This window comes from Phoca vitulina, unplaced genomic scaffold, assembly GCF_004348235.1.
Source record: "Phoca vitulina isolate PV1807 unplaced genomic scaffold, GSC_HSeal_1.0 scaffold54, whole genome shotgun sequence".
Classification (NCBI taxonomy): Eukaryota; Metazoa; Chordata; class Mammalia; order Carnivora; family Phocidae; genus Phoca; species Phoca vitulina.
In genome coordinates, this window is record NW_022589757.1 from 10,396,699 (window position 1) to 10,407,085 (window position 10,387).

Consider the following 10,387-nt stretch of genomic DNA (forward strand, 5'->3'; position numbering starts at 1 on the left):
GGAATGGTAAAAAAAAAAGACCTCTTGAAGCATGAAAGCAATGAAATGTCCCTGCTAGCTGGGGGCAGGAATGCTCAGGAATTGCTCAAGTTTTAGCAATCTGAAGTTAGTGATGATGGAGGTATTCAGAAGGTGGTGGGGCAGTTAGTGTCCAAACGTTGAATTCCCTTTACACTCTTCTAAGAGCTTTCCCCACCCACACTTCTTTATACCCAGCAAAGAAACAGTGCCAGACATTTTATCCTGCTAAGATTTATTCCCAATTTAAATCTTGGAAACTGCACACAGGCATAATAATTTTGGTCAATCAGGAGAAAGCTTATTGTGTTTCAAAACAAGTCACGCAAGGAAAGACTTAAGGAATTTCATTTTAGCCTGAAGATGTGAAATTTAAACTTCCACTAAAGGACGCTTGGAGGAAATGTTTAGAGAAAGTCATGGTGTTGGCTAGACTCTTTCTGAGTGACTTGTTCTGATGTCAGGTATGTGGCAAGGGTTAGTAAGAATCTCACATTTGGCACAGTTTAGGTTCTCACAGTCTCAAATAACAAACTGGTTGTACTCAGATTTTATTTTCCTTGAATGTTTAGATTGCATTCCACTGTTGGCTTGGTAGCTATTATTCAACTTACACTTTTAAATGAACATTTATCTGTTGGTAAGCAAGACGACCACAGAGTATATTTTTTCTTTGTTTTTAAGTTTTTGGTCAGAATATTTAGAACTAAATGAATTCCAAGAGAAATAAACTAAAGATCTAAGTTAATGACTATAGTCACTGCTACAGCATTCAAATTCTTGTGTGTCATCTCTGACTGTAATTTTTAAAATAGTGATTATATGGTGTAAATAACGTGAGAGCTTCTGCCAAGCAAAGCAAAACTAAAGGATAATGTCACAGTGGGGAGTGCTGCCAATCAGTTGGATGAGCTCTGAGCAATAAGGGATATGTTTTAAGTGGCAAAAGTCACAGTTGGTAGAATCTCAAGAATATGGTGAATTGATAAGCTATCAAGTGTCTGTCCCAATCAGTATGTCTTAGCCTTGAAGACGAAGCTCAACTTGGCCAGGTCAACTAACACTGCCTAAAGTTAGATTAAAGAACCAAAGTGCATCAATTTCATTGCTCAAGGAAGAGTGTTAGGAATATTTCAAAGCTACAGATATAAATAGATGTGAATCTCACTGAATAAATGAGCAAATAAAAATTGAAAAAGAGGTAGAAGGCTATCAGAAGTTCATTCTCTCAAGCTTTACAGTATAGCTGACTTCCCTTTATCCTGTTTAACCATCAAGAAATTTGGGTTATGGAAACCATCTATGGATTCCATCAGACAGAAAATAAGTCAACATTTGATACATCAGTTAAGACATTGCTGAGTTTTAGGAAAGAAATAGGGACCCTCCAATGAAGCACTGCATCTGAGAGGTTTAAACATCAGGTACCTCGATGCAACAGAGATGCTGGTGACTGATGGAGAATGTATAGGAAAGCGGGAGGGATTTGAAGGACTGCAAACAAGATTGAAGAAACAATGAGAGATTTGACTCTGCCTGGTTAAACCATAATTCAGAAGGGATGTGGGTAATGATGCATGAATGTTTTAAAATTCCCAATGTCTATGAAGGAGAAAGATTTAATGCTTTTAGAGCAATAAATTCAAGCTAATTATTAGGATAAACTTTCTGACAGTGTTATTTGTTTTAAGAGATAAACTGCTCCTAGAGTGGAGAAATGGAAAAGGGTGAGCCAAATCCCAGCTGAGGGAAACACATCTTATAACAGGATAGGAGGGTGGTGTCTAGCATACCATCTAATAGCAGGCATATGACCATGAAATCAAGGTTTATTGTGGGGCTGATTTTCACATGAACCCTTGGGCACTGAGTTCAGGAGGAAGTAAGCATAGCATCCTCTCTGACTGAGGCCACATCTGTAAAGAGAGAGGAGTAGGTTTTTATCTGTCTCACATGGGAAGGTTCTCTAGGGAAGCATGAGCCAAGAATGAATGGGGTGAATGTAAGAAGCAGCCATAAAGCAAAAATGGCTTATTTGGAGGTCTAATGCTTTTGCTTGTGCTTTTGGGTGACATTTTGGTGGTCACTTCCATTTGGCATCTGGATCTCTGAATTTCATGGGTTATTGGGTGTCTCTTAGTATCTTATTTTTAGATCTGCTTATCAGGTGGTACTTTTAAGTAGCAGTGGACACATTTCTGAACATCTCTTGAATTTACTTGTTCCTGGAGTAATCACAAAACAAACCTTGGTCCCAAGTTCAAACTCAAGTCTTTAGAGTCATTCAGATTTTGCATTCACTGTTTATTTGTAGCATCTTTGACTTTTTTCTTGATTCCTTGTGTGTAAAAACCTTGAGTTACCAGTATTGCCTGGTTTAGCATGATATTTTTCTTACCTCCTCTTTAGACGGACAGAACTTTAATTCCTTTTCTGTGTTGTTCAGGCCCAACTTTTCAGGATCTTTACAAATCTCACATTTTCTCATATGATTCTCCTTAGCCATGCAAATCAGGTGGAAAATGGCCTAGGTTTGCAACAATACCCAGAGTGAAGACTATCCATACAAAGAGGTCAAGTGCCAGAGGGAAGGGGGTGGAGGGATGAGCACAATGGGTAAAAGAGGAATGGGAAGACAGGCTTCCAGTTATGGGATGAATAAGTCATGGGAATAAGGTGGAGGGATGAGCACAATGGGTAAAAGAGGAATGGGAAGACAGGCTTCCAGTTATGGGATGAATAAGTCATGGGAATAAAGGCACAGCATAGGGAATATAGTCAATAGTATTTTAAGGTGGCGCCTGGGTGGCTCAGTCGTTAAGCGTCTGCCTTCGGCTCAGGTCATGATCCCGGAGTCCTGGGATCGAGCCCCGCATCGGGCTCCCTGCTCTGCGGGAGGCCTGCTTCTCCCTCTCCCACTCCCCCTGCTTGTGTTCTCTCTCTCGCTGTGTATCTCTCTCTGTCAAATAAACAAATAAAATCTTTAAAAAAAAAAAAAAAGTATTTTAATAGCATTGTATGGTGACAGATGGTGGCTACACTTGTGAGCATAGCGTCATGTTCAGAGATGGTGAATCACTATGACGTACATCTGAAAGTAATATAACACTATGTATCAACTATACTCTTAAAATTTTTTTTTAAAATGAGGGCAAGTGTTTTGAAGAAGTAGGGAAATAGAAGGCATGTAGTTTTCTTACACTGTGATATGGAGAAAGAGATATGCTCACAATGTAAAGATGAATAAACAAGTTTTAATTAGATTGTGTCAGTGTAAGTCAACAAATATTTCTTATTTGCTAATGTACACACAGCCCTGGGAGAGAAAATTCAGAGTATGTAAAAAAATGAATGAAATATAAAACTAGATATTATAGAACTTAATGTCTCATGGAGGGGGATTGGACACGACATGTGACATCTTTGATGTGATTCTATGGTCTCTCAGTCTAGGGTAAGTTGTGACAAGGCAATGAATGATAGGTCATGTTTTCAAGATCACCTTGGCACCCCTGGCTTACACACCTCTGCCCTCACCTGCTAGAGAGTGAGACTGTGGCTTTAAGTGAAAAATAACATTTTTATTAAATGGTCTAAAAGTATTCTTTTTTTTTTTTTTTTAAGATTTTATTTATTTATTTGACAGGGAGAGACACAGCGAGAGAGGAAACACAAGCAGGGGGAGCGGGAGAGAGAGAAGCAGGCTTCCTGCAGAGCAGGGAGCCTGATGCGGGGCTCGATCCCAGGACGCTGGGATCATGACCTGAGCTGAAGGCAGACGCTTAACGACTGAGCCACCCAGGTGCCCCGGCCTAAAAGTATTCTTAAGGATATCTCATGTCCCTTTATAAACTATTTCATGCTTCTGATTTTAATATCATATTTATTAGAATAATTTACAAGCAACCATTTCCATTTTTTCCTAGTTTTTATTAGCTTCAGTCTCATATCATCCATAGACTCCTGGGAACATATTTTATCACCACTTCTGTCTTAATACAGCCCAAAAAGGATTCCCCTTCTCTGATGATACCCACTCTTCCAATTTTTGTGACTCTAGCCTGCATAGAAGTTTTCAAGCTCACACATCTTCTGATTGTCTTCTATTCCTTCTTCCTTTTATGTATCTGGGTATCAATACATGTTAATTACTCATTTATCCAACAACCCTTCATCCTTGTCCAGGTTACCATCAACCTTCCCTTTGACCACTGCAATTACCTCTCATCAGCCAGAGTGATCTTTTAAAAATATGAATAATATTAGGGCCTTGCCCAATGCCCAATCCTTTTCATACTTAGGATAATTTATTTCAACTTAAAAGTGTCTAAATAATATCGTTCCTGCTGTGTTTCCAACTCCACTGTATTGCTCCTTGCTTTCTATATTAAATCCACACTGGCTTTCTTTCTGTTCCAGCACCACACCAAACTCTTTCCCAGTTAGGGCTTTTGCATTAACCATTCCCTCTGCCTATAGCACCTGTCCAGATCCTTAGTTGGCTGGCTTCTGTCATTCAAGTCTCTGCTGAAATGTCTGTCACCTATTGAGAGAGGCACCCTGATCATCCTCCTCCCCTGAGTTTTTCTTTATAACATGGCCCTTCATAGCTTTCATCATTATCTGGTATAGTCTTTATTTATGTAAGTTCCATGAGAGTTTGGGACTTCCCTCTCATGTCCAGCACTCTTTCGTTAGAGCCTTCTAAACTATCTGGAATAAACATCTACACACAGTCAAGCATACCACTTTGCACTGGGGATACAAAAATGATCATGATAAAATGTCATAATTGCAAATGTATTGTGTTATCCATTTAGTACTGTTGCCTGATCTGTAAGTGATGCAGCCAATTGCTCCCTCTCACACTTCTCTGATCTGACAGACTGTCCCTTTGGATTTATATCTTCTCCCTTTAGAAACATAACATGATGGAATGTGTTTTGTTATACTTGGTCAGGGAATTGTTCTGTCTCTTCAAGTTAGCTTCATGGAGATCTGACAATGTTGTTCTGTGTTACTATTATGTATCACCTTCAATGCTTGATTATGAAACTGCTTTTCTTTTTTTTGTTGTTAATTTTTTTATTGTTATGTTAATCCCCATACATTACATCATTAGTTTTAGATATAGAGTTCCATGATTCATTGTTTGTGCATAAAACCCAATGCTCCATGCAGAACGTGCCCTCCTCAATACCCATCACCAGGCTAACCCATCCTCCCACACCCCTCCCCTCTAGAACCCTCAGTTTGTTTTTCAGAGTCCATCGTCTCTCATGGTTCGTCTACCCCTCCGATTTCCCCCCCTTCATTCTTCCCCTCCTGCTACATTCTTCTTCTTCTTTTTTTCTTTCTTAACATATATTGCATTATTTGTTTCAGAGGTACAGATCTGAGATTCAACAGTCTTACACAATTCAAAGCGCTTACCAGAACACATACCCTCCCCAGTGTCCATCACCCAGTCACCCCATCCCTCCCACCCCACCCCCCACTCCAGCAACCCTCAGTTTGTTTCCTGAGATTAAGAATTCCTCATATCAGTGAGGTCATATGATACATGTCTTTCTCTGTTTGACTTATTTCGCTCAGCATAGTACCCTCCAGTTCAATCCACGTCGTTGCAAATGGCAAGATCTCATTCCTTTGATGGCTGCATAATATTCCATTGTATATATATACCACATCTTCTTTATCCATTCATCTGTTGATGGACATCATGGCTCTTTCCACACTTTGGCTATTGTGGACATTGCTGCTATAAACATCGGGGTGCACGTACCCTTTCAGATCCCTACTTTTGTATCTTTGGGGTAAATACCCAGTAGTGCAATTGCTGGGTCATATGGTAGCTCTATTTTCAACTTTTTGAGGAACCTCCATACTGTTTTCCAGAGTGACTGCACCAGCTTGCATTCCCACCAGCAGTGCAGGAGGGTTCCCCTTTCTCCGCATCCCCGCCAATATCTGTCATTTCCTGACTGGTTAATTTTAGCCATTCTGATTGGTGTGAGCTGGTATCTCATTGAGGTTTTGATTTGGATTTCCCTGATGCCGAGCGATATTGAGCACTTTTTCATGTGTCTGTTGGCCATTTGGATGTCTTCTTTGGAAAAATATCTGTTCATGTCTTCTGCCCATTTCTTGATTGGATTCTTTGTTCTTTTGGTGTTGAGTTTGATGAGTTCTTTATAGATTTTGGATACTAGCCCTTTATCTGATCTGTCATTTGCAAATATCTTCTCCCATTCTGTCAGTTGTCTTTTGGTTTTGTTGACTGTTTCCTTTGCTTTGCAAAAGCTTTTTATCTTGATGAAGTCCCAATAGTTCATTTTTGCCCTTGCTTCCCTTGCCTTTGGCAATGTTTCTAGGAAGAAGTTGCTGCGGCTGAGGTCGAAGAGGTTGCTGCCTGTGTTCTCCTTTAGGATTTTGATGGACTCCTGTCTCACATTGAGGTCTTTCAACCCTTTGGAGTCTATTTTTGTGTGTGGTGTAAGGAAATGGTCCAGTTTCATTCTTCTGCATGTGGCTGTCCAATTTTCCCAACACCATTTGTTGAAGAGACTGTCTTTTTTCCATTGGACATTCTTTCCTGCTTTGTCGAAGATTAGTTGACCATAGAATTGAGGGTCCATTTCTGGGCTCTCTATTCTGTTCCATTGATCTATGAGCCTGTTTTTGTGCCAGTACCATACTGTCTTGATGATGACAGCTTTGTAATAGAGCTGGAAGTCCGGAATTGTGATGCCGCCAGCTTTGCTTTTCTTTTTCAACATTCCTCTGGCTATGCGGGGTCTTTTCTGGTTCCATACAAATTTTAGGATTATTTGTTCCATTTCTTTGAAAAAAGTGGATGGTATTTTGGTGGGGATTGCATTGAATGTGTAGATTGCTCTAGGTAGCATTGACATCTTCACAATATTTGTTCTTCCAATCCATGAGCATGGAACATTTTTCCATTTCTTTGTGTCTTCCTCAATTTCTTTCATGAGTATTTTATAAGTTTCTGAGTACAGATCCTTTGCCTCTTTGGTTAGATTTATTCCCAGGTATCTTATGGTTTTGGGTGCAATTGTAAATGGGATCGACTCCTTAATTTCTCTTTCTTCTGTCTTGTTGTTGGTGTATAGGAATGCCACTGACTTCTGTGCATTGATTTTATATCCTGCCACTTTACTGAATTCCTGTATGAGTTCTAGCAGTTTTGGGGTGGAGTCTTTTGGATTTTCCACATAAAGTATCATATCATCTGCAAAGAGTGAGAGTTTGACTTCTTCTTTGCCGATTTGGATGCCTTTTCTTTCTTTTTGTTGTCTGATTGCTGTGGCTAGGACTTCTAATACTATGTTGAATAGCAGTGGTGATAGTTGACATCCCTGCCGCGTTCCTGACCTTAGGGGGGAAGCTCTCAGTTTTTCCCCATTGAGAATGATATTCGCTGTAGGTTTTTCATAGATGGCTTTTATGATATTGAGGTATGTACCCTTTATGCCTATACTCTGAAGAGTTTTGATCAAGAAAGGATGCTGTACTTTGTCAAATGATTTTTCTGCATCTATTGAGAGGATCATATGATTCTTGTTCTTTCTTTTGTTAATGTATTGTATCACGTTGATTGATTTGCAGATGTTGAACCAACCTTGCAGCCCAGGGATAAATCCGACTTGGTCGTGGTGAATAATCCTTTTAATGTACTGTTGGATCCTATTGGCTAGTATTTTGGTGAGAATTTTTGCATCCATGTTCATCAGGGATATTGGTCTGTAATTCTCCTTTTTGATGGGGTCTTTGTCTGGTTTTGGGATCAAGGTAATGCTGGCCTCATAAAATGAGTTTGGAAGTTTTCCTTCCATTTCTATTTTTTGGAACAGTTTCAGAAGAATAGGTATTAATTCTTCTTGAAATGTTTGGTAGAATTCCCCTGGGAAGCCATCTGGCCCTGGGCTTTTGTGTTTTGGGAGATTTTTGATGACTGCTTCAATTTCCTTAGTGGTTATAGGTCTGTTCAGGTTTTCTATTTCTTCCTGGTTCAGTTTTGGTAGTTGATACATCTCTAGGAATGCATCCATTTCTTCCAGGTTATCTAAATTGCTGGCATAGAGTTGCTCATAATATGTTCTTATAATTGTTTGTATTTCTTTGGTGTTGGTTGTGATCTCTCCTCTTTCATTCAAGATTTTGTTGATTTGGGTCATTTCTCTTTTCTTTTTGATAAGTATGGCCAGGGGTTTATCAATCTTGTTAATTCTTTCAAAGAACCAGCTCCTAGTGTCATTGATTTGTTCTACTGTTCTTTTAGTTTCTACTTCATTGATTTCTGCTCTGATCTTTATTATTTCTCTTCTCCTGCTGGGTTTAGGCTTTATTTGCTGTTCTTTCTCCAGCTCCTTTAGGTGTAGGGTTAGGTTGTGTATTTGAGACCTTTCTTGTTTCTTGAGAAAGGCTTGTATTGCTATATACTTCCCTCTTAGGACTGCCTTTGCTGCATCCCAAGGATTTTGAATAGTTGTGTTTTCATTTTCATTTTTTTCCATGAATTTTTTTAATTCTTCTTTAATTTCCTGGTTGACCCATTCATTCTTCAGTAGGATGCTCTTTAACCTCCATGTATTTGAGTTCTTTCTGACTTTCCTCTTGTGATTGAGTTCTAGTTTCAAAGCATTGTGGTCTGAAAATAGGCAGGGAATGATCCCAATCTTTTGGTACCGGTTGAGACCTGATTTGTGACCTAGGATGTGATCGATTCTGGAGAATGTTCCATGGGCACTAGAGAAGAATGTGTATTCCGTTGCTTTGGGATGGAATGTTCTGCATATGTCTGTGAAGTCCATTTGGTCCAGTGTGTCATTTAAAGTCTTTATTTCCTTGTTGATCTTTTGCTTAGACGATCTGTCCATTTCAGTGAGGGGGGTGTTAAAGTCCCCCACTATTATTGTATTGTTGTCGATATGTTTCTTTGCTTTTGTTATTAATTGCCTTATATAATTGGCTGCTCCCATGTTAGGGGCATAGATATTTACAATTGTTAGATCTTCTTGTTGGAGAGACCCTTTAAGTAGGATATAGTGTCCTTCCTCATCTCTTATTACAGTCTTTGGTTTAAAATCTAATTTGTCTGATATAAGGATTGACACCCCAGCTTTCTTTTGGTGTCTATTAGCATGGTAAATGGTTTTCCACCCCCTCACTTTAAATCTGGGGGTGTCTTTGGGTCTAAAATGAGTCTCTTGCAGACAGCATATCGATGGGTCTTGTTTTTTTATCCAATCTGATAGCCTGTGTCTTTTGATTGGGGCATTTAGCCCATTTACATTCAGGGTAACTATTGAAAGATAGGAATTTAGTGCCATTGTATTGCCTGTCAGGTGACTGTTACTGTATATTGTCTGTGTTCCTTTCTGGTCTATGTTGCTTTTAGGCTCTCTCTTTGCTTAGAGGACCCCTTTCAAGATTTCTTGTAGGGCTGGTTTTGTGTTTGCAAATTCCTTTAGTTTTTGTTTGTCCTGGAAGCTTTTTATCTCTCCTTCAATTTTCAATGACAGCCTAGCTGGATATAGTATTCTTGGCTGCATATTTTTCTCATTTAGTTCTCTGAATATATCCTGCCAGTCCTTTCTGGCCTGCCAGGTCTCTGTGGATAGGTCTGTTGCCAATCTAATGTTTCTACCATTGTAGGTTACAGATCTCTTCTCCCGAGCTGCTTTCAGGACTTTCTCTTTGTCTCTGAGACTCGTAAGTTTTACTATTACATGTCAGGGTGTTGACCTATTTTTATTCATTTTGAGAGGGGTTCTCTGTGCTTCCTGGATTTTGATGCCTGTTTCCTTCCCCAAATTAGGGAAGTTCTCTGCTATAATTTGCTCCATTATACCTTCTGCCCCTCTCTCTCTTTCTTCTTCTTCTGGGATCCCAATTATTCTAATGTCGTTTCGTCTTATGGTATCGTTTATCTCTCGAATTCTGCCCTCGTGATCCAGTAGTTGTTTAGCTCTCTTTTTCTCAGCTTCTTTATTTTCCATCATTTGGTCTTCTATATCACTGATTCTTTCTTCTGCCTCATTTATCCTAGCAGTTAGCGCCCCCATATTTGATTGCACCTCATTAATAGCCTTTTTGATTTTGACTTGGTTAGATTTTAGTTCTTTTGTTTCTCCAGAAAGGGTTTCTGTAATAACTTCCATGCTTTTTTCAAGCCCAGCTAGTATCTTTAAAGTGATGATTCTGAACTCTAGATCCGACATCGTACTAATGTCCGTATTGAGTAGGTCCCTGGCAGTCGGTACTACCTCTTGTTCTTTTTGTTGAGGTGATTTTTTCCATCTTGTCATTTTGTGCAGAGGAGAATAGATTAATGAGAGAACAAAGT